This window comes from Ambystoma mexicanum, chromosome 14, assembly GCF_040938575.1.
Source record: "Ambystoma mexicanum isolate Mex_15411 chromosome 14, UKY_AmexF1_1, whole genome shotgun sequence".
NCBI lineage: Eukaryota > Metazoa > Chordata > Amphibia > Caudata > Ambystomatidae > Ambystoma > Ambystoma mexicanum.
In genome coordinates this window covers 312,754,692-312,779,971 of record NC_090940.1, presented here as the reverse complement: position 1 = coordinate 312,779,971, position 25,280 = coordinate 312,754,692, and the positions used below count along the sequence as shown (strand labels likewise).

The 25,280-nt window shown below is 41.1% G+C and overlaps 1 long non-coding RNA gene across 1 annotated transcript; it reads right to left on the bottom strand.

The window, feature by feature from the left end:
* Positions 1 to 920: 920 nt before the first annotated feature.
* On the bottom strand, positions 921 to 12,659 carry LOC138527292 (uncharacterized). The gene is made up of 3 exons (XR_011283861.1): positions 12,598 to 12,659; positions 5,852 to 5,899; positions 921 to 980 (listed from the first exon to the last, which is right to left on the bottom strand). It is a non-coding gene; the product is annotated as an uncharacterized lncRNA (long non-coding RNA).
* Between the last annotated feature and the right edge of the window lie 12,621 nt (positions 12,660 to 25,280).

The following is a 25,280-nucleotide window of genomic DNA, read 5'->3' as shown; positions in this document are numbered from 1 at the left end:
GCAAACTACTGGACAAACTCTTAATAAACAAAGGCACTAAGAAGATTGTGCTTCCCCCAGAACTACTGGCCCTGCACACCTTCAGTCACTGGAGTTGCACCTCTGCTGAACTGGACAGCTGTTCTTTACGCTTGCTAATTCACTATTGCTCCTTTTTAATATTTCCACCTCCTATGGTTCCACAGCAGTTCTGCTGGTTTACAGATCCTCTGACAACTGTATTTCCCCCACCACAGAAATTTTCAAAACACTGTGATCCAACGCAATTGACCTTTCACCTCAACTGGATGTGAGTGTGACAGACCACAGAGGGAAATTGCTGACTATGCTGATGAGGTTCCCGTTACTAGACTCACTTTCCAAAATGGCACCTGAGTGGTCTAGAAGAAAGGTCCCATTTATAACGCTGGGACAATCTTCAAAATTGGAGAACCAAGTAGAACCAGCACAGTATCCAGTCTATGAAGGAAGGGTTTTAAGGTCTTTGAGCTGAGGTACGCATCATGCCAGATGGGGTAAGATGAAGGGAAACATGTATTTGTGTTACAAGAGGTTGTTGGAGTTGTCAGATTTCTTTTTTTCACTTTTACATATTTTGGGCTTTGCGGGATAATGCGACCAGAGCATAAGGGCAATTAGAAGCATGGTCCTGGCTGTATCTAAAGAAGTTCAAAACTGGTGTGCGGGTAAATCCATACATTGGCAACAAGGTTATGGTAAAGGCTTCAAACAAGGCATATTGATTTGGGAGGATGAACACTTGCAACCCTATCCAGAGCAGCGCTGGTGTGATAAATATTGACACAAAGGTCAAGTATTCCAGATACGATACAGAGGGAATGCGAATTAAAATAGGCATAATGAGGACATAAAGTACTTACACTTTTAATAAACACATATTGGCCCTGGGAAATACTTACATTTTTCATGGCAGACTCCTCGGTTGGCTTCTCCATGGTCAGATCGGGTCCAAAAGGTATCTAGATGAAAAGAATGTGTCTGTTAACATTTGTAAAAATAGAACAAAATCATTTCCCAGTTCTTCACCTCCAGCTTCATAACATCACAGGACTTTAAGAGGTATGATATGATACAGCGTTTATAACGCACCTGTACACAAGTGTTACGAGAGCTGGGCATCTATAGGTCATCACATCCCTGTTGTAGATGTTGGTGGATATCAGAAATCAGATAACAGTTCTAGTGTCCTTAGAATGTAGTTAATGCAGCAAATTTCAGTGCTTTATGTCTCACTATAACTCCCAATAATTTGTTTTTCAAAGGAACATTCTGTAGCTAGAGTGGAGTTTGGCACTGTGGTAAAAGAGTGGCAGTATCAGGAGTACCACCATTGTTTCCCACCTGCCAAATTAATAGTTTTGAATTAAAAGTTAAAAAACCCACCTAGTTTTGTACAGAGGAAATGTCCTCTGCACAAAACCATTTCAGAATGGTTAAAAAAATCCTGATGCGGGCCATGGGATTCCAAAATGGGCAATAACTAAAGATTTGCATGACTCCAAATCGTGCGTCCCTTTCTCATTACTGCAAGTGGTAACAGTATTGGAGTTTGCCATTAATATCTGAGACCCTAAGAGCAAAAAGAAAAAAAAGGTGGTATGGAGAGAGCTATTGTACTTGGGTATGAAATTATGTTGTCAAACGAAGCAAGATACAAAACAGATTTAGCTCCTAGCAGGACAGTTTTTAAGTACATAATTGGACCACTTGGCACTGGATACATTCTTCCCATTCTTGCAATTGATGTAAAAACGCTTGTTAAATGTGTTTGGAATATTGCCAAAATGTAATATTATATGGGTCATTACAAGTTATCCTGTATCCCGCTGGTTATTCCGTCGGGATATCGGGAAACTGCACTACTGTTTCTACCACCTGATATCCTGCTATTACCAGGATTTCACATATGGCGTAAAGGGTGATAAATTCCCATTCCATGGAGAGGATTGCTGGTATTTCCGGCACTGGTAATTCCGGTGCCAGAAATACCGGAGTTTTTATGCCAGTGAGGGCCTGATTTACCTCCAGCTCTTGGCTGGATGTAAATCATTGATCCCTACTGACAAAGTTGCAGTTTGACAGTGTGGAAAAGTGCTGGTCACAGTATTACCAGCACTTTTACCTGCACTTTTCCGGCACCAGCAAACTTATTATGACCCCCCAATGTTTTAAATACTGCTAATTGCATTTTCACAATGTGTATGTATAGTTTTATGGATTAATTCCAAAGAAATATGACTGATTTACTCAAAGTTAAGGGGCTAAAATATAGCTAATACCCCTGCGTTGCGGGCATAAATGGGGAGGTAACGATGCACAGAGTGAGCCATCCAGGGTGTAGATAAATATGTTTTTCATGGCAGACTCTGCATGTATTGTGTGAGCCCAATTTCCCAGTAGAAATAAAAAACAAAGGTGCCCCTGCCATAGCAAATAGAAAAGGGACTTAAAAAGGGAGTTATTCCCATTCTCTTTCTATGGCGGCCACAGAGGATGAGACGGGATTGAGTGCTGGAACCAGAGCAGAAAGCACTGGTGAAGCAGGTAAGTGGGCAGGTAGGAAGGAGGAGGCAGGGAAGGGTGCAGGATGTCTTGAGGGGTGGGCGGGTGGACGGGGAAGTGGGGAGCCAATAGGGAGGAGTTCCCTGTTGCCTCCCCTCAATCAAGATAGGGGCACCCCGTGAAGGCCTTAGGTGGCTGGAGAAACACGGGCGAACACTGTATTCTTGCCTTGTTTCCTAACCGCCTGATTGGCTGAGCGCCCTATCCCAGGTGGGATTAATGCAATTGAACTTAACTAGGTAGAGCTTTTTTGCTAAACTATTGAGTGCATTGTTCTGATATGTGCATAGATAAGTGGAATCAATCATGCCAAATACAAAGAACATGGAGTTCCCTGTTGCCTCCCCTCAATCAAGATGGGGCACCCGGCGAAGGCCTTAGGTGGCTGGCGAAACACAGGCAGACCACTGTATTCTTGCCTGGTTTCCTAACCACCTGATTGGTTGAACGCCCTTCCCCAGGTGGGAATAATGCATTTTTGCTAAACTATTGACTGCATTGTTGTGATATGTGCATAGATAAGTTGAATCAATCATGCCAAATACGAAGAACAATCAAATACAGGGTGTCAATTTAAGATATTTTGACAAGTGGATATTTGGCCATGGTTTATCAGATCTGATCCCGGTGTCACAACCTTTGAGACCGAGGTATTGGCTCACGGCACACAGAAGTTCCATTAGGATTCCTGCAGAAACATTTCCTTTTGCTCAAGGCTGTTCCTTAGCCTTCTTTAAAGGAGGGGTGGGGGAGACAAGGGAGGCATTGGTTTACAGTATAAACATGCATTTTGTCTGGTTGCCAGAGGTCCTGGTGGTAAACAGTTACAAATAACATAGGGCGTTAACAGGTACGAAAGGCATAGTATTTGGGTCCTGGAACATGCATGACTTTGCCCACTTGTGTAGAAAAGGGAATTTAATTAGCTGGTATTAGTTGGTTATATAGTATTTACCTGAATTCGGCTGACAGGGGCCAATGCGGCAGGCCATCAGCGTCCTTATTGATAGCGATCAGAAATGGGCTATCGATGAAAATTGTGGAAGATATGAATCCCAAAGATTAAAGTGGGGTGGGATCCTGAATCATATCCGGTGCGTATCCTGGAGGTAATTTTGTATTTGTATTGGAATACTGCTGCAATCCGTTCTGGTGATATTGTTGATTGTGTCACTGGCGTAATTGATGATTGTTATACTAATATGAACAACCCAGAGATTTATATTTCTGGGCACTTGAATATACCGTTTTTGGACAAAAAAGGTAAAGTGTTGAAGGATGCAACAGTTTCCTCGAACCTGTCAGAGGAAAGAGGATTAACCTGGCTTAGAGAGATGAACTTGAGAGAATTCTATTTAATAAATGGACAAACACAGGGGGACATTCCTGGCTGTCCAACATGGTCTAGAGGCGGCAGTCTGGGATTCTAGAGTACATGTTTGTGTCACGGAAGCTTATCTCTATGGTTTGGAAATGTGAGATAATTACTTCTGTAAACGGTCATCATGATATCCTTAAAATGAATTAGGGTTCTATAGAAAACTCAAGGGATTCATTTTATGTCCAGGATTGGAAGATTTTGGGGGAAGGTATCGATTAAATATAGGGAGTTTATAGGTGATGGGAGACGGTGGGAAAACACAAACAGGGCTTGATTATTGTACATTTCTGCTGTACTTTGTTGAGTATAATGTTGGGGATAAAAAGCGCAGCATCCGGCACAAACATGTGTATGATTCTGAGATAGATGCGAAAAGGAACCAGCTAAGAGTGGATATTAGATAAATCAAAACCCTACCAAACGTACACATTGTAGCAGAACTTAGAAAGAGGAAACAACACTATAGAATTTGAGTATGCTTGCATAGAGCCCTGAAGAATAAAGAATGTTAAGAGCGATTGCTAAGAGGAGAATGGGCGAAGTGTGGCAGTTGATTAATAATGTAAATACTCTGCAGATGGCACTGCAAGTCAACGCAGTCACAGAAGAAGCTTGGGTAGAACATTTTGAAAGTCTTTTTACTGCTATAAAAAGAGTTGAAGAAGCAGAGGGAGAGTACTTATCCAGGGAATAGTCTATTGCATATGAAAGAGAGCACATGATTGCCCTAATTAAGAAAGCTAGCTGTTCAAGAGTGACAGGACCCAATGGATTGGCCAACGACATGCTTAAAGAAGACCCAGACCTGAGGGCCAATATCTTAGTCTTACTATTTAAACAGGTGATGAGGTTGAGAGAGGTTCCAACACTTGGAATTCGGCTCTCATAGTCCCCAGGGATCCCCAATAGGCATAATCCAAAAAATGATCGCCTTATTGCCCTCTTGGATGTTATGGGTAAGATGTTTGCAGCCGTGATTGTGGAAAGTCTTGCAAAGTGAGTGAAGAATTTGGGGGACTACAATATCCACCAGACTAGATTCGTTAAAGGAGTGGGAACAGGATTCAAATTATTCCTGATTCACATCTTGATATGCAGAGCACTTAAAAATTGCTCCAAGGTGTGCCTATCGTTTATCGACCTTGCTCAAGCATTTGATAGTGTTGACAGGGACCTCTTATGAGGAAAAAAGGCAATGTGGGGATGCCCGATGTACTTGATTTGCGCAATTAAGGCACTTTATAGCTCAACCACCCTAAAAGCAAGATCGAATTTAGAGGGTCGTCTGTCTAGAGAAATCTAGGACTTCCAAGGGTTTCAATTTGTGTTTGACAAAGGAAGTTTCAGCAGCACATACACAGGGAGGAGTAAAGGATGCAGCATGCAGATACCGTTTAGAGAAATGTGAGGTGACAACATTGAAGCATATTTTGTTATTTTGCACAGAATTGATGGAACTGAGAACTCTGTTTGGAAAGTTTTATTGTAAAGGTGAGTAGTTTTTTCCTGTAGAAGAATGTTGGTTTATAATATTGTCCGGGGAAAATATCACCTTTATTTTCACCCCATTAAGGTTTTTAGAAGCCGATTTTAAAGTTGTATCAGTAGGAATCATCAGAAATATAAACGATTAAATTACTGCTAGTTTTGAGTGTGGAGGACATTTTTAAGACATTAACTTATTGATGAAAATCAACTTTAACCTGTATTGCAAACATTATACCTATGGTTTTTGGTTTTATGATATTGATGGAATGTATTGACATTTGTTTTATATGGCTTGACTATAGGTGAAACCTTTGAAATAAACCAAGCACCTTAAATGAAAAAGAAAAATAAACATGCATTTATCTTCTGATAGGAAAGTAGTAGTTAAAAACTACACACCTGGTCTATGCTACCCTCCTCAGTTTCCTGAACATGAGAGGTTGGCACCTGCGGTAAAACAGAATTTCAGAAAACATTTTCAGCAACACAGTAATGTTAACAGGTATTTAAATGCAGATAACTATGCTGTGCTAGCTGATAGAATATTATAGCAATATACCGCAGCTATAAATATTAACTTCAACTTATTGAGCATTAGGGTATATTAAGTATCTAAAAACGGAGCTAGTAAAAGACTCCCTGAAAACTTGTGTGAGTGACTAAGATGGTGATTGTGCAGGGAATCTGGAAAGGTGATGAAATTAAAGTGTGCAGTCCATCAAAGCACCACAAAGTATATAATTCTAGAGGGATGCCCTGGAAAGTCTGCAGCAATAGGGGCCAAATGGCTATAGTACTGATAAAGACTAATAGGTGATAAAACTACAAAATAAGGAAAAATGTAATGTAGGAATATAGTTGTTCTTGCTGTCCCATAGTAGGTCCATAACTTGATCTAGAATTCCACTGATGATGTTCTGTTCTGTTTTGTTAAGTGACAATTTACATAGTAAAAAGTAGAAACATTTGCTACTTCTACCTTTCAACTCAATAATGAACCTTCACAAAATATTGCAGAAAAAAGATTTGTCCACAGCCAAACAAATGCCAAATTTTGCGAAATGTGGATAACATTTTCATGTGCAAAATTCGAGTTTTAAAAGATATGTTTTTTGCACAGCGTTTTCTGTAGACCCAAAACGTTGTCAGGCAAATATCATGAAATTGGCTGATTCTCTTTTCAAGATTTTGCCTCTGCACTTAAATCTCACTAGCAGCGGGTACCCTTCAAGAAAGGAGACAATTCGGTAGCCCAGTTCTGAGATAGTGAATTTTGGAAATTTACATCAGTATTTTAGACATGCAGACAAAAATATTTTAATTTTTTTGTGGATGGAAATCACAATTTAGGTTTCATATTATAGTAGTAGAAGTATCCGTTCTCCGAACGGGTACTGTAGACAGACATGATAACACTGACCCTGTAGGTCATGGTTCGGATTTGCTTATCGCTTGATGTGCTTTGCACCCTGAAGTAAACTGCACTGAGAATGGGTGCGTGTGGCTGGCTGACATATCCCAGAGCAGGCGTTGGTCTGAGGCGAGAGTTGATGTGCTGCTGTATACTGGGACTTTCTGTGCTCTCTCCATGCCTGTCGCCTCACCCTGGCGTGGTGCAGTTAGTTGCAGTGCATTGCGGTGAAAATATCTTGGAAACCGTGCATCCTATGGCTTGGACCTTGAGTTTTGTTCCTCACGTCGGGTCCTTCCACATTGATGTTTCGCCGATTTCAGGCAACCTTCTCATGTGTGAAGGTGCTGAAATCCGGGGAAAGGGATGGGATGTCCAAATGTCACGTAGCTAGTAATGCCCAGATGGTCCTGACAGGTAACTATGCACATTTTGGTGCAGATTGGTGAAACAGTGTTGAATTGTCTAAGGAACAATGCTTCATCAAGCCAGCAACCCACAAACAAATTCTGACTTGTGCCGAAATCCAGTGAACTGGGTGGGGAGTCCACATGACAAATGTAGCCAGTAATGTATGTTGTGTCGTAACAGGTAACTATGCAAAACTTGGTGCAGATTGGTGAAATGGTGTGGAATTGTATATGGAACAATGCTTCGCCAAGCCACAAACCCACAAACAAATATTGACTTTTGATGAAATCCAGGGAACGGGGTGGGGAGTCCAAATGTCATGTAGCCAGTAATATCGAGAGATTCTTAACAGGCAACTATGCAAAATGTGCTGCAGATTGGTGAAACAGTGTGGAATTGTATAAGGAACAACGCTTTGCCACAAATATCGACACAAAAACATTTTCACTTTTATAATATAGATTTATATTAAATAATTAGACAATACAAGCAGATTGCAAGTTAAGTCAAGCAGGATGGAGGAACAGTAGAGTCACAACAAATAGTTGATTTATATATCGTGTTACGCCATGACCATTAGAATTTGGTCCTGCACTTAAATCTCACGAGAAATAGGTTCCCTGCAAAAAAAGGATTCAATTACGTAGCCCAGTTATTGAGCTAGAGAATTTTAGAAAAATCTGTATTTTAGACATGCAATAAAAATTTTATTTGTGGAAGAAAAATCACAATTTAGGGTTCATATTATATTTAAACTAAATAATTATAGATTGAAAGATAAGTCAAGCAGGATGGAGCAGGATGGAGGAATAGTCGAGTCACATCAACCTCCCCATAGAGTTTTGAGAACAAATGAACCCAGATGTTGGCTGCAATTGGATTAGCCTGCAGAGACCTTTGCACATTTTTCTATCTTATCAATGACCAAAAGGAGGCCCCACTCTTCAAATTCAAATAGCCAAGCATCCTCTCTGCGTCATACTGTTATTTTAAGTGTCACTTTGCCTTCATCTGATTCGAATGGTCTTGCTTTTATTTTTTCAGGAGAGGAAAACCTAGACTCTCCATTTTCCTAATTAACCTTAGTTGTCACCTACAATGGTTCTTTTCCTTATGGGTATCATCATCAAAAGTATGCTTATGTGGTCTCTTTCTACCATTCCCATAAAGTGCATTGTGAGCCATCAAGATACCACCAGAGTATCTTGTATAAAAGGGACAAATCGTAACAAGGTTAAAGTTTCTCTATTAGTTAAATATAAACACTCTGCCATTTTGGTATTGAATCTAGGGGGCAAATGTCAGCCGCCAGAGTACTCTGTTATTCCCTCGACTTATTTTAACACACATGTGGATTATGGGTTTGTGTTCTATTCCCAGATGCAAAGAGTCAAATAGCGATGATCACTCCCTCCCAAATCGACCACCCTTAGGGTTTCAGCTTGATTAAAAAAGATCCTTAGACAGAAAAACATAATCTAAAGTCAAGCCCCTGCCATGGGCTACCCTTGTTAGATTTGGTGGAATGTCTCCCTTGACATTACCATTTACTATGGTGAGATTCCAGGAACCCAATGCTTCTTTCCATATACGTCCTCTTTCCCGGGCCTCATAATCCTTTACTTGTTGTCCCTGATAGCATTTAAACATTTGCTGTTCAAATCACCTAATATTATACAGCTGTTATCTTCCAACATATATGTCACCAAGACCTCATCTAACCTTGCTAATCCTTCACTATTAGGATTAAAATAAACATTTACTATCAAACAAACGTGCGGGTCAGGTTCCCCCTTCTCATGCATTACTAGGTTAATCGCTAGCATATCTTTTTCATCCAGTGGAAGCTTTTCCATTAGCAGTTTACAATTGTTACAAACAGCACAATCCAGACCTCTGAATGGTCTCCCCGCCAAACCCTTTCTTGTTGGTTCATAACAGACAGTGTAGCCTTCTAATATCGGTTGTTCTAAGATTCAAGTTGCCGGTAAAGCTATAAAATCCGAGGTACCGCAAAGACAGTAAAGAAGGAATAAATGGGCAAAACCCTGCATATCCCAGGAGGATATCTTAATTTTTTTGCCTCAGCATTGCCAGTCTACCCAAACATTTTTCGTATGTTAGGTATTCAAGATGGATGACCAATCATGCTCAACAGATCTTTTAGGTCCCATTGGATTTGTCATCCTACCGACATTGTGATCTTCAAAATATACTTTAGCCACTAATGATTGGCGGGGCACCACTTCCATATGAGCACTTTTACTGCCAAACACTCCCTCTATAATTGTATAGTATAGCATAATTGTAGTACTAGTATCAAATGACAGTAGGTTATTTGTATACGAACATGCACGATTTGCAGTTTTGCAGGGAAAACAGATTCATGAGAAATCAGCTCTACGTTATCAGGCACATGAGCTACGCAAAGCCTGACAACAAAGTCCAAATTCTTTGAAAATGATTAACACACCCTCCTGCACAGAGTGAAGATAGCGTCTTGCTTTTGAAATTAAGCACCAACTAATTTTGACAATAGGACCTCTTTGATGAATTGGAGCTACCCTTACATTTGAAGACAGCCTTTGAATCTGATGCCGGTACTCAGCAACATCATACTAATGATAACAGACTGTCATTTGATACTAGTATTACAATTATGTAGAGACTGCACCCAGTACTAACATCGCTTATTACACATATTGTTTCCATTGCCTATATGCAGCAGATTTATGTATACTGAGAGCCCTGATGAAAAGAAAGATTTTCTCAAAACACTTGTCGGCTTAGTGCTTGTTCAACTAATGTATTTCAGGCTCACAAGTTATATCCTTTCGACATTAAATATTGACAATGTTCATATCAGTTATTTTGTTTGCTGTAAGATCCTCTGACAACTGTCCCTCGCCCACCATTGACCTGTCAACTTATATGGACGTGAGCGTTGACACAACACATAGAGAAATTGATGATTATACTGACGAGTTTTCGTGCCACTGTACTCACTTTCAAAAAGGCAGCTGAGGGGTCCAGAAGAAAGGTCCTATCTATAAAACAGTCCCAATCTTCAACATTTAGAACTTTACAGAATAAGTCCAGTATGCAGTTTATGTAGCAGTTTATGTAGTAGGGCTTTAAAATCTTTGTGGTGCGGCAGGCATCATACCTGATGTGGTAAGATGTATTGGTGATCCAAGACGTTTTGGAAGTTTGTCTTTTTACTCTTACATATTAGGGCCTTCACAGGCTAAAACTGACAAGGCAAATGGGCAATTATAAGCATATTCCTGGTTTTATCCAAAGAAGATCAAAATTGTTGTATTGGTAAATCCATATATTTGCAACAAGCCTATTGTAATGGCTTTATATAAGGCATATTGGCTCGGGAGGATGAACACCTGTAGCCCTTTCCAGAGCAGCGTTGTTGTGATAAAGATAGACACAAAGGTCTAGTGTTTCAGATCCAGAGGAAATGCAAATTAAGTGAGGCACATTGAGGACTGGAAGCACTTGCGCCTTTAATAAACACATGTTTTCATGCAGGATTCCTCAGTTCGCTTCTCCATGGTCAGATCGGGTCCAAAAGATATTGAGATGAAAAGAATGTGTCAGTTTATATTTATAACCATAAACAAATAATAATGTCCCTGGTTTGGACTCTAAAAGGCATGAAAGATGAGCATCTATTGACCTTTACATCCCTGTCGCAGATGTTGGATTATATCAGAAATCATATAACAGCTCAAATATCCCTAGAGTACAGCTAATGTAACAGAGTAGGCTCTCCTATGACAGAGTGAATGGGTTGTGAGTGCGGCCTTAGATGATCATGGCTACTGCCTTCCTTCGCAAGTGCATGCAGCATTTCCCAAGTCTAGTTATGACTAATATTGATTTAATCCTCAATCCTCACCTTTGTGAAAGTCCAGGCAGAAGAACTTAAAAGTTGAATGTGACAGACCCTACTGACTGGGAGACTGGGAGAATTCTTGAACAGAGCATCCCTGTGATAGTGATATTGGTTTCCTCCCTTGCCGTCAGATCCAAAACATTTGGATGGCCTGTTATATCACCATGTAACATATGGGGATGAGCCCAGGAAAACAGAGGGAGATGGCAACTGCTAGATGGATCTTCTTGAAACCTTGCCTGAATAGGCAACCTGACAGCACCCTTCATCACCAATAGGTTCTGCCACAGCATGGTAGTATTGGAACTCCACTTACTGAAAAGAGACCACACATTAATCTCTCTTCCCTGGATACTGTTTGGTCTATCAAGCAGGAAACCCTTGAAGCTCTGCTGTCCTAGGGAGGCCTTGCCAATCTATGACAATTCATACAAGACACCAAGGAGAGGAGAGCCCCATGCACTAATCAAACTGGCTACTAAAAATACTATTAGCAAACTACTGGACAAACTCTTAATAAACAAAGGCACTAAGAAGATTGTGCTTCCCCCAGAACTACTGGCCCTGCACACCTTCAGTCACTGGAGTTGCACCTCTGCTGAACTGGACAGCTGTTCTTTACGCTTGCTAATTCACTATTGCTCCTTTTTAATATTTCCACCTCCTATGGTTCCACAGCAGTTCTGCTGGTTTACAGATCCTCTGACAACTGTATTTCCCCCACCACAGAAATTTTCAAAACACTGTGATCCAACGCAATTGACCTTTCACCTCAACTGGATGTGAGTGTGACAGACCACAGAGGGAAATTGCTGACTATGCTGATGAGGTTCCCGTTACTAGACTCACTTTCCAAAATGGCACCTGAGTGGTCTAGAAGAAAGGTCCCATTTATAACGCTGGGACAATCTTCAAAATTGGAGAACCAAGTAGAACCAGCACAGTATCCAGTCTATGAAGGAAGGGTTTTAAGGTCTTTGAGCTGAGGTACGCATCATGCCAGATGGGGTAAGATGAAGGGAAACATGTATTTGTGTTACAAGAGGTTGTTGGAGTTGTCAGATTTCTTTTTTTCACTTTTACATATTTTGGGCTTTGCGGGATAATGCGACCAGAGCATAAGGGCAATTAGAAGCATGGTCCTGGCTGTATCTAAAGAAGTTCAAAACTGGTGTGCGGGTAAATCCATACATTGGCAACAAGGTTATGGTAAAGGCTTCAAACAAGGCATATTGATTTGGGAGGATGAACACTTGCAACCCTATCCAGAGCAGCGCTGGTGTGATAAATATTGACACAAAGGTCAAGTATTCCAGATACGATACAGAGGGAATGCGAATTAAAATAGGCATAATGAGGACATAAAGTACTTACACTTTTAATAAACACATATTGGCCCTGGGAAATACTTACATTTTTCATGGCAGACTCCTCGGTTGGCTTCTCCATGGTCAGATCGGGTCCAAAAGGTATCTAGATGAAAAGAATGTGTCTGTTAACATTTGTAAAAATAGAACAAAATCATTTCCCAGTTCTTCACCTCCAGCTTCATAACATCACAGGACTTTAAGAGGTATGATATGATACAGCGTTTATAACGCACCTGTACACAAGTGTTACGAGAGCTGGGCATCTATAGGTCATCACATCCCTGTTGTAGATGTTGGTGGATATCAGAAATCAGATAACAGTTCTAGTGTCCTTAGAATGTAGTTAATGCAGCAAATTTCAGTGCTTTATGTCTCACTATAACTCCCAATAATTTGTTTTTCAAAGGAACATTCTGTAGCTAGAGTGGAGTTTGGCACTGTGGTAAAAGAGTGGCAGTATCAGGAGTACCACCATTGTTTCCCACCTGCCAAATTAATAGTTTTGAATTAAAAGTTAAAAAACCCACCTAGTTTTGTACAGAGGAAATGTCCTCTGCACAAAACCATTTCAGAATGGTTAAAAAAATCCTGATGCGGGCCATGGGATTCCAAAATGGGCAATAACTAAAGATTTGCATGACTCCAAATCGTGCGTCCCTTTCTCATTACTGCAAGTGGTAACAGTATTGGAGTTTGCCATTAATATCTGAGACCCTAAGAGCAAAAAGAAAAAAAAGGTGGTATGGAGAGAGCTATTGTACTTGGGTATGAAATTATGTTGTCAAACGAAGCAAGATACAAAACAGATTTAGCTCCTAGCAGGACAGTTTTTAAGTACATAATTGGACCACTTGGCACTGGATACATTCTTCCCATTCTTGCAATTGATGTAAAAACGCTTGTTAAATGTGTTTGGAATATTGCCAAAATGTAATATTATATGGGTCATTACAAGTTATCCTGTATCCCGCTGGTTATTCCGTCGGGATATCGGGAAACTGCACTACTGTTTCTACCACCTGATATCCTGCTATTACCAGGATTTCACATATGGCGTAAAGGGTGATAAATTCCCATTCCATGGAGAGGATTGCTGGTATTTCCGGCACTGGTAATTCCGGTGCCAGAAATACCGGAGTTTTTATGCCAGTGAGGGCCTGATTTACCTCCAGCTCTTGGCTGGATGTAAATCATTGATCCCTACTGACAAAGTTGCAGTTTGACAGTGTGGAAAAGTGCTGGTCACAGTATTACCAGCACTTTTACCTGCACTTTTCCGGCACCAGCAAACTTATTATGACCCCCCAATGTTTTAAATACTGCTAATTGCATTTTCACAATGTGTATGTATAGTTTTATGGATTAATTCCAAAGAAATATGACTGATTTACTCAAAGTTAAGGGGCTAAAATATAGCTAATACCCCTGCGTTGCGGGCATAAATGGGGAGGTAACGATGCACAGAGTGAGCCATCCAGGGTGTAGATAAATATGTTTTTCATGGCAGACTCTGCATGTATTGTGTGAGCCCAATTTCCCAGTAGAAATAAAAAACAAAGGTGCCCCTGCCATAGCAAATAGAAAAGGGACTTAAAAAGGGAGTTATTCCCATTCTCTTTCTATGGCGGCCACAGAGGATGAGACGGGATTGAGTGCTGGAACCAGAGCAGAAAGCACTGGTGAAGCAGGTAAGTGGGCAGGTAGGAAGGAGGAGGCAGGGAAGGGTGCAGGATGTCTTGAGGGGTGGGCGGGTGGACGGGGAAGTGGGGAGCCAACAGGGAGGAGTTCCCTGTTGCCTCCCCTCAATCAAGATAGGGGCACCCCGTGAAGGCCTTAGGTGGCTGGAGAAACACGGGCGAACACTGTATTCTTGCCTTGTTTCCTAACCGCCTGATTGGCTGAGCGCCCTATCCCAGGTGGGATTAATGCAATTGAACTTAACTAGGTAGAGCTTTTTTGCTAAACTATTGAGTGCATTGTTCTGATATGTGCATAGATAAGTGGAATCAATCATGCCAAATACAAAGAACATGGAGTTCCCTGTTGCCTCCCCTCAATCAAGATGGGGCACCCGGCGAAGGCCTTAGGTGGCTGGCGAAACACAGGCAGACCACTGTATTCTTGCCTGGTTTCCTAACCACCTGATTGGTTGAACGCCCTTCCCCAGGTGGGAATAATGCATTTTTGCTAAACTATTGACTGCATTGTTGTGATATGTGCATAGATAAGTTGAATCAATCATGCCAAATACGAAGAACAATCAAATACAGGGTGTCAATTTAAGATATTTTGACAAGTGGATATTTGGCCATGGTTTATCAGATCTGATCCCGGTGTCACAACCTTTGAGACCGAGGTATTGGCTCACGGCACACAGAAGTTCCATTAGGATTCCTGCAGAAACATTTCCTTTTGCTCAAGGCTGTTCCTTAGCCTTCTTTAAAGGAGGGGTGGGGGAGACAAGGGAGGCATTGGTTTACAGTATAAACATGCATTTTGTCTGGTTGCCAGAGGTCCTGGTGGTAAACAGTTACAAATAACATAGGGCGTTAACAGGTACGAAAGGCATAGTATTTGGGTCCTGGAACATGCATGACTTTGCCCACTTGTGTAGAAAAGGGAATTTAATTAGCTGGTATTAGTTGGTTATATAGTATTTACCTGAATTCGGCTGACAGGGGCCAATGCGGCAGGCCATCAGCGTCCTTATTGATAGCGATCAGAAATGGGCTATCGCTGAAAATTGTGGAAGATATGAATCCCAAAGATTAAAGTGGGGTGGGATCCTGAATCATATCCGGTGCGTATCCTGGAGGTAATTTTGTATTTGTATTGGAATACTGCTGCAATCCGTTCTGGTGATATTGTTGATTGTGTCACTGGCGTAATTGATGATTGTTATACTAATATGAACAACCCAGAGATTTATATTTCTGGGCACTTGAATATACCGTTTTTGGACAAAAAAGGTAAAGTGTTGAAGGATGCAACAGTTTCCTCGAACCTGTCAGAGGAAAGAGGATTAACCTGGCTTAGAGAGATGAACTTGAGAGAATTCTATTTATTAAATGGACAAACACAGGGGGACATTCCTGGCTGTCCAACATGGTCTAGAGGCGGCAGTCTGGGATTCTAGAGTACATGTTTGTGTCACGGAAGCTTATCTCTATGGTTTGGAAATGTGAGATAATTACTTCTGTAAACGGTCATCATGATATCCTTAAAATGAATTAGGGTTCTATAGAAAACTCAAGGGATTCATTTTATGTCCAGGATTGGAAGATTTTGGGGGAAGGTATCGATTAAATATAGGGAGTTTATAGGTGATGGGAGACGGTGGGAAAACACAAACCGGGCTTGATTATTGTCCATTTCTGCTGTACTTTGTTGAGTATAATGTTGGGGATAAAAAGCGCAGCATCCGGCACAAACATGTGTATGATTCTGAGATAGATGCGAAAAGGAACCAGCTAAGAGTGGATATTAGATAAATCAAAACCCTACCAAACGTACACATTGTAGCAGAACTTAGAAAGAGGAAACAACACTATAGAATTTGAGTATGCTTGCATAGAGCCCTGAAGAATAAAGAATGTTAAGAGCGATTGCTAAGAGGAGAATGGGCGAAGTGTGGCAGTTGATTAATAATGTAAATACTCTGCAGATGGCACTGCAAGTCAACGCAGTCACAGAAGAAGCTTGGGTAGAACATTTTGAAAGTCTTTTTACTGCTATAAAAATAGTTGAAGAAGCAGAGGGAGAGTACTTATCCAGGGAATAGTCTATTGCATATGAAAGAGAGCACATGATTGCCCTAATTAAGAAAGCTAGCTGTTCAAGAGTGACAGGACCCAATGGATTGGCCAACGACATGCTTAAAGAAGACCCAGACCTGAGGGCCAATATCTTAGTCTTACTATTTAAACAGGTGATGAGGTTGAGAGAGGTTCCAACACTTGGAATTCGGCTCTCATAGTCCCCAGGGATCCCCAATAGGCATAATCCAAAAAATGATCGCCTTATTGCCCTCTTGGATGTTATGGGTAAGATGTTTGCAGCCGTGATTGTGGAAAGTCTTGCAAAGTGAGTGAAGAATTTGGGGGACTACAATATCCACCAGACTAGATTCGTTAAAGGAGTGGGAACAGGATTCAAATTATTCCTGATTCACATCTTGATATGCAGAGCACTTAAAAATTGCTCCAAGGTGTGCCTATCGTTTATCGACCTTGCTCAAGCATTTGATAGTGTTGACAGGGACCTCTTATGAGGAAAAAAGGCAATGTGGGGATGCCCGATGTACTTGATTTGCGCAATTAAGGCACTTTATAGCTCAACCACCCTAAAAGCAAGATCGAATTTAGAGGGTCGTCTGTCTAGAGAAATCTAGGACTTCCAAGGGTTTCAATTTGTGTTTGACAAAGGAAGTTTCAGCAGCACATACACAGGGAGGAGTAAAGGATGCAGCATGCAGATACCGTTTAGAGAAATGTGAGGTGACAACATTGAAGCATATTTTGTTATTTTGCACAGAATTGATGGAACTGAGAACTCTGTTTGGAAAGTTTTATTGTAAAGGTGAGTAGTTTTTTCCTGTAGAAGAATGTTGGTTTATAATATTGTCCGGGGAAAATATCACCTTTATTTTCACCCCATTAAGGTTTTTAGAAGCCGATTTTAAAGTTGTATCAGTAGGAATCATCAGAAGTATAAACGATTGAATTACTGCTAGTTTTGAGTGTGGAGGACATTTTTAAGACATTAACTTATGGATGAAAATCAACTTTAAACTGTATTGCAAACATTATACCTATGGTTTTTGGTTTTATGATATTGATGGAATCTATTGACATTTGTTTTATATGGCTTGACTATAGGTGAAACCTTTGAAATAAACCAAGCACCTTAAATGAAAAAGAAAAATAAACATGCATTCATCTTCTGATAGGAAAGTAGTAGTTAAAAACTACACACCTGGTCTATGCTACCCTCCTCAGTTTCCTGAACATGAGAGGTTGGCACCTGCGGTAAAACAGAATTTCAGAAAACATTTTCAGCAACACAGTAATGTTAACAGGTATTTAAATGCAGATAACTATGCTGTGCTGGCTGATAGAATATTATAGCAATATACCGCAGCTATAAATATTAACTTCAACTTATTGAGCATTAGGGAATATTAAGTATCTAAAAATGGAGCTAGTAAAAGACTCCCTGAAAACTTGTGTGAGTGACTAAGATGGTGATAGTGCAGGGAATCTGGAAAGGTGATGAAATTAAAGTGTGCAGTCCATCAAAGCACCACAAAGTATATCATTCTAGAGGGATGCCCTGGAAAGTCTGCAGCAATAGGGGCCAAATGGCTATAGTACTGATAAAGACTAATAGGTGATAAAACTACAAAATAAGCAAAAATGTAATGTAGGAATATAGTTGTTCTTGCTGTCCCATAGTAGGTCCATATTAATGGATCTAGAATTCCACTGATGATGTTCTGTTCTGTTTTGTTAAGTGACAATTTACATAGTAAAAAGTAGAAGCATTTGCTACTTCTACCTTTCAACTCAATAATGAACCTTCACAAAATATTGCAGAAAAAAGATTTGGCCACAGCCAAACAAATGCTACATTTTGCGAAATATGGATAACATTTTCATGTGCAAAATTCGAGTTTTAAAAGATATGTTTTTTGCACAGCGTTTTCTGTAGACCCAAAACGTTGTAAGGCAAATATCATGAAATTGGCTGATTCTCTTTTCAAGATTTTGCCTCTGCACTTAAATCTCACTAGCAGCGGGTACCCTTCAAGAAAGGAGACAATTCGGTAGCCCAGTTCTGAGATAGTGCATTTTGGAAATTTACATCAGTATTTTAGACATGCAGACAAAAATATTTTAATTTTTTTGTGGATGGAAATCACAATTTAGGTTTCATATTATAGTAGCAGAAGTATCCGTTCTCCGAACGGGTACTGTAGACAGCCATGATAACACTGACCCTGTAGGTCATGGTTCGGGTTTGCTTATCGCTTGATGTGCTTTGCACCCTGAAGTAAACTGCACTGAGAATGGGTGCGTGTGGCTGGCTGACATATCCCAGAGCAGGCGTTGGTCTGAGGCGAGAGTTGATGTGCTGCTGTATATTGGGACTTTCTGTGTTCTCTCCATGCCTGTCGTCTCACCCTGGCGTGGTGCAGTTAGTTGCAGTGCATTGCGGTGAAAATATCTTGAAAACCGTGCATCCTATGGCTTGGACCTTGAGTTTTGTTCCTCACGTCGGGTCCTTCCACATTGATGTTTCGCCGATTTCAGGCAACCTTCTCATGTGTGAAGGTGCTGAAATCCGGGGAAAGGGATGGGATGTCTAAATGTCACGTAGCTAGTAATGCCCAGATGGTCTTAACAGGTAACTATGCACATTTTGGTGCAGATTGGTGAAACAGTGTTGAATTGTCTAAGGAACAATGCTTCATCAAGCCAGCAACCCACAAACAAATTCTGACTTGTGCCGAAATCCAGTGAACGGGGTGGGGAGTCCACATGTCAAATGTAGCCAGTAATATATGTTGTGTCGTAACAGGTAACTATGCAAAACTTGGTGCAGATTGGTGAAATGGTGTGGAATTGTATATGGAACAATGCTTCGCCAAGCCACAAACCCACAAACAAATGTTGACTTTTGATGAAATCCAGGGAACGGGGTGGGGAGTCCAAATGTCATGTAGCCAGTAATATCGAGAGATTCTTAACAGGCAACTATGCAAAATGTGCTGCAGATTGGTGAAACAGTGTGGAATTGTATAAGGAACAACGCTTTGCCACAAATATCGACACAAAAACATTTTCACTTTTATAATATAGATTTATATTAAATAATTAGACAATACAAGCAGATTGCAAGTTAAGTCAAGCAGGATGGAGGAACAGTAGAGTCACAACAAATAGTCAATTTATATATCGTGTTACGCCATGACCATTAGAATTTGGTCCTGCACTTAAATCTCACAAGAAATAGGTTCCCTGCAAAAAAAGGATTCAATTAGGTAGCCCAGTTATTGAGCTAGAGAATTTTAGAAAAATCTGTATTTTAGACATGCAATAAAAAATTTATTTGTGGAAGAAAATCACAATTTAGGGTTCATATTATATTTAAACTAAATAATTATAGATTGAAAGATAAGTCAAGCAGGATGGAGGAATAGTCGAGTCACATCAAATATTCTATTTATATATCGTGTTACTTCATGACCATGAGAACTTTACAAAATGGCTGGACAGGAGAGTAAGAAAGGGAAAGGATCTTTAAGAGTGTCTATATTGTAATAGGTGGAATTTGAAGGTTACATAAGCAAGCAGAAATGATTTACCTACTTTATGGTATAAAGAGCGCTTAGAATTATAGATCTTTTATGGAATCACAGGATGCCTATTTGCTCAAATTTCACACAAAAATCTAAATCACAGAGGCTGACATAGTTGTTAAGGCAGCCAGGACATGAGAAAAGAATCCTTTGGAAATAGCAAAGAGAGAGGGAGACACAATCAAATAGAAAAACATCGATGTGAACAGATGGAAATACAATAACTGCCATGATGTTTCCAGTCAAATAAGAGTAGAGGCAAATTTGTAGACATACGTATTTCAGCAACCGTTGATAGTAGATTACTTTGTGGATTCCTGGCCTACTCCAATTTGATTGGGAATAACCTCCTCTATGAAATGCAACCACAACAACCAACATGCAATAGGCATATATAAAATGTACATGGGTATATTTTTATGATAAAACAATGTTTCCAAAATTCAGTAGGGCAGAAAGTGGTAGAGGAATTGAAAGGCATGAAGTACATGCAAGATATCACACAGTCAATAGGATAAGAAACTTCAGGTAGAGCCAAATATGGTCATAGACATTAATGGTGCCTGGTATCATACCTATATCAACAACTGAAGTGAACATCTTTGAAGGTTTGGATGTGGGATGTTAATTGGGTGATTGGCTTGCTACCAAAAATGTGAATGGCTCAATCATGTGACTGGTGACACTCAGCTCCCAATATTACTGTTGAACACAAAGGTCGGCCCCATAACTTGGCCAAAGGTTGAATGAAACCCAAAGACAATAGATGAAACAAAGCAAAGATGAATCAAGCAGCAGCTCTGCAGGGCCTGCACACCTTTAAAAACTCCTTTCAAATGGAGTAAATCCCCCAAGTTGTGCACACAGAAAGAAGAATAGACCAGAGCCTTCTTCTGTTGACTCCACAGAAACTGCAAGTCATGAGATATAAGGACATCTTGTCCAGAGGGTCCTGGCTCAAACCCCTGCATGAGTCCTCGCATGAGAAGGCTAAGACAAGGCACCAGCGAAAGGAAATATATCCAGCCTTGTCTGAGTCCTGCCTGTGGCTGGGTCAAAAATCTTTTAGGGGCTTTCGTATTGGTCAAGACTCTGGAGCGTGCATCCTTAAGCTCCTGCTGCATCCGTGTGGCCTGCCTATTGGCTGATGTGGAAGCTAAGAATCAAGAGATGGATGTGTAGGCATGATTTCTAACTCTTTTATTCTTTTGAAAGGCCTAATCATTCCCTAAATATGGGACCCAACACCCTACTCTGAACAGAAACAGAAAAAAGGTTGCACATTAGAATGTATTGACATAAAAAAGACCTTAGTCTGAAAGTGCTGCTCTAACCTAGTTAGAAACCACAAAACAAGCAAGACATGTTTTGGGGTTTGCCGAAGGAAAGGGGTGGCTCATGGTTTCTGGACCCACCGCTTTGGTTCTTCACAATAGGCCCATGCCTATGTTCATAGTTTCAATTTATATAGTTTGCGGCATGCTGGAATCCCAGGCTGCAGCCACATCTCTGTGTTCCTTTCCAAACATATAAGTCTCACACTATTTCTCATTTTGGGAGACTGCCATCTTTCTTGCTTCCTCAGTCTGGGTTTCTTTCAGTCTCGTCCTCCCCACTCTGCAGCTCTGCTCCTTCTTATTCCACACTCTGGAGTTATTTCTTCGGCTCCCCACTCTGTGGCTCTCCTTCTCACTCCCTACTATGGAGATCTGTCTTTCTTTACTCAATCTGGGACTTGCTTCTTCCTCAACCCAGGATTTTCCCCATCGCGTTGCAGAGAGAATCATAAAGATACAGCGAAACCAACACAAAGGGGAAGCAAGAGAGAGTGAGAGACGCAGTACTGCAGAGTAACACAGAGAAGGGAACGTCCCCCTTCAGGGCAGAGACAGTAAGCAGAACCACACCGATGGCGTGTAGAGCGGACAAGTGAGAAAGCCCGCTGAACGCTGCTGCCTTCACCAAGGCCAGGAGACATAGGAGCTCTGGCCCACTGAACGAAGAAGTGGCGCAACCAGCCCAGAAGCAATCAAACAGTGCCTACAGGAACTGACGCCTACGTCCTGTCATGCCCCAATTGGAGGACGCTATGTAAGAACATTGATGAGAAGCACCAGAGGGAAACCAGAGTCAGGGTTCCCCACTAGCCAAGAAGACAGACTCCTGTAATTAACACAGCCACAAAGAGCAAGGTACACAGCGGGACCGAGTAACAGGGAGTAGACCATCAAGGCTTGAGGATAGTCCAAGATGGGTGAGATACAAGATAACCCCAGAAAGGGTGAGAAACCTGATAGCCCATGACAGGGCGAGATACAAGATAACCACAGAAGGGGTGACATAACCGATAAACCAGAAAGGCTTAAGAAACCAGATAGCTCAAGACGAGGTGATAAATCGGATACCCCAAGAATGGTTGAGAAACCAGACAAATCATGAAAGGGTAAGAAACCTGAGAGCCCAAGAAGGGGCAAGACACAAAAAACCCCAAGAGGAGTGAAAGGCAAGACAGCCTAAGGCAGGTGAGTCAAAGAAAACCCTTAAGTGGGTTAAGAAACAGGAGAATTCCGTACAGGTTGTGAGAAGTCGAACACTAAAGTGGGGTACGAGAACCAGGGCCCCAAGGCAAGGTGGGGACAAGAAGCTGCCCAAACAGCGATGGGGGAGAAAACTGGGTAATTACAGTTCAGGAATGGGTAATTACTAGTTGGCCCAAAGGAACAGAGACCAAAGCAGAGAAAAAGGATGCAGACACTGGTCAAACTTGAAGCTTGAGGTGTACAACCAGGCACGTTGTCAAGGAGAAGATATAGACATATGGGTATGGGCCATGATTACACACCACCAGGAAAAGAGGGCGATTAAAGAGACACTCTGAACTTTATCCCGAGGGATATTTGGGTAGGGGTCAGAAACCAGCCACCATTGATAAAGCTGAGAGAACATCACTTATAGACATTTATGGTTGAGTTCATGTTAATTTTGTGTATTATTGGTAGGGACAGTCTTTTAATAAGTGTAGCTTTTAGACAAAGAATTGAATTGTGGTTTTAAGACATACTGATGAGCACCCTTTATTATTTTCCTTAGATAAGGCAAAGAATCACCTTATACGTAGGGACAGGATAGGCCTAATTTTCTTTGGTGCAAAACAATCCATACTATAAAACATGGCCTTGTGTCAGTCTTCAGAGTCTGACTTACAACACTGGCCTTTGGTGGTCCTGGCTACTGTCTTCCTTGACAAGTGAAAGCAACATTTGGCTGTGACTAATATCAATACGATCATCAATCCTCACATTTCCAAATGCTCAGGCAGAAGGCATTGAAAACTGAATGTGGCAGACACCCTTGATTGGGTGACTGCCAGACTTCTTGAACAGAAGCACCCCTGTGATTGTGACCTGGGTTTCCTCCCAAGCCCCTATACTCCATACACATGGATAGCCTTCTCCATTATCACGTAACATGTGTGGACGAGTCCAGGAAAACAGAGGAATATAGCAATGCATAGATGGGTCATCAGGAGACACTGCCTGAATCTGCAACCTAACAGGATCCTTCCTCACCAGAAAGTTCTCTCCCAATAAGGTAGTATGTGAACTCTAAATACCAAAGAGAGACCTGGCATTCCTCTCTTTTCCCTGATCCTGAAACCTTGCTACTACATGACTATGCATGAAAGACACAAAGGAGATGTGAGCACCAAGCACACTGGCTATTAAAGATACTTTGATCTACGGAAAAAAATTCAAAATGAATGAAGACACTCATAAGATTGCACCTCCTTTCAGAACTGTAGGTGCTGCACACCATCTGCCCAACCAGTCACTGGAATTACACCTCTAATGAATTGGACAGCTGAGCTTCAACCCTGCTATATCACTTTTGCTTCTTTGGCATTTTGTCACCTCCAATGGCTCCACAGTTGTTCTGTTTGTTGAAAGAGCCCATGACAACTGTCCCTCGCCCACCGCATATTGAGCAAAACACTGTGAGCCAACTCCATTGACCTTTCAATGTATATGGATGTGCGTGTTGACACGCCACAGAGGGAAATTCCTGGCCATACCGAAAAGTTTCCCAACGCTGCACTCACTTTCAAAAAGGTAGCTGAGTGGTCCAGAACAACAAAGGTCCTATCAATAAAACCGGCCCAATCCTTAACATTTAGAACTGTACAGTATACAGTTTATGAAGGAATGGCATTAAAATATTTGTGGTGCGGCAGGCATCATACCAGATGGGGTAAGATAAAGGGAACAATGCATGTGTGTTACAAGACGTTTTTGAAGTTTATCTTTTTACTTTTACATATTAGGGGCTTTATTGGCTAAAACTGACAGAGCAGAAGGGCAATTAGAATAATTTTCCTGGTTTTATCTAAAGAAGTTCAAAATTGGTATTTGGGTAAATCCATACGTTGGCAACAAGCCTATTGTAAAGGCTTCATATAAGGCATATTGGCTCGGGAGGATAAACACCTGTAAGCCTTTCCAGAGCAGCGTTGTTGTGATAAAGATTGACACAAAGGTCCAGTGTTCCAGAACCAGAGGAAATGCAAACTAAATGATGCACATTGAAGACAGGAACCACTCACGCATTTAATAAACACATGTTGCCTTTTGAAAATACTTACATTTTTCATGACGATTTCCTCAATTGGCTTCACCAACGTCAGATTGGGTTCAAAAGATATCTAGATGAAAAGAATGTGTCTGTTAACATTTGTACCAGTAGAACACAAATAATGTCCCTGTGTTTCACCTCCAGCTTCATAACATCACAGGGCTCTAAAGGATATGAGCATTGAGCACCTATAGGTCTTTACAACCCTTTTGCAGATGTTGAATTATATCAGAAATCAGATAACCGTTCACATATCCTTAGAATGCAGCAAATATATCGGAGTACACTCTCCTATGACAGAGGGATTGGGTTGTGAGTGCAGCCTTAGAAGATCATGGCTACTGCCTTCCTTGGTAAGTGCGTACAGCATTTCCCAAGTCTAGCGATGACTAGTAATGATTCAATCCTCACCTTTGCAAAAGTCCAGGCAGAAGGCATTGAAAGTTGAATGTGGCAGACCACTGACTGGGTGACTGCCAGAATGCTTGAACAGAGCGTCTCTGTGATAGTAACCTGGGTTTCCTCCCTAGCCCCCATACCCCATAAATGTGGATGACCTGTTCTATCTCCATGTAACATCTGGGGATGAGCACAGGAATACAGAGGAAGATGACAACCCCTAGATGGATCTTCTTGAGAGCCTGCCTGACTATGCAACCTGACAAGACTCTTCCTCATCAAAAGGTTATGTCCCACTATGGTAGTATTGGAACTCCATTTGCCAAATAGAGACCAGG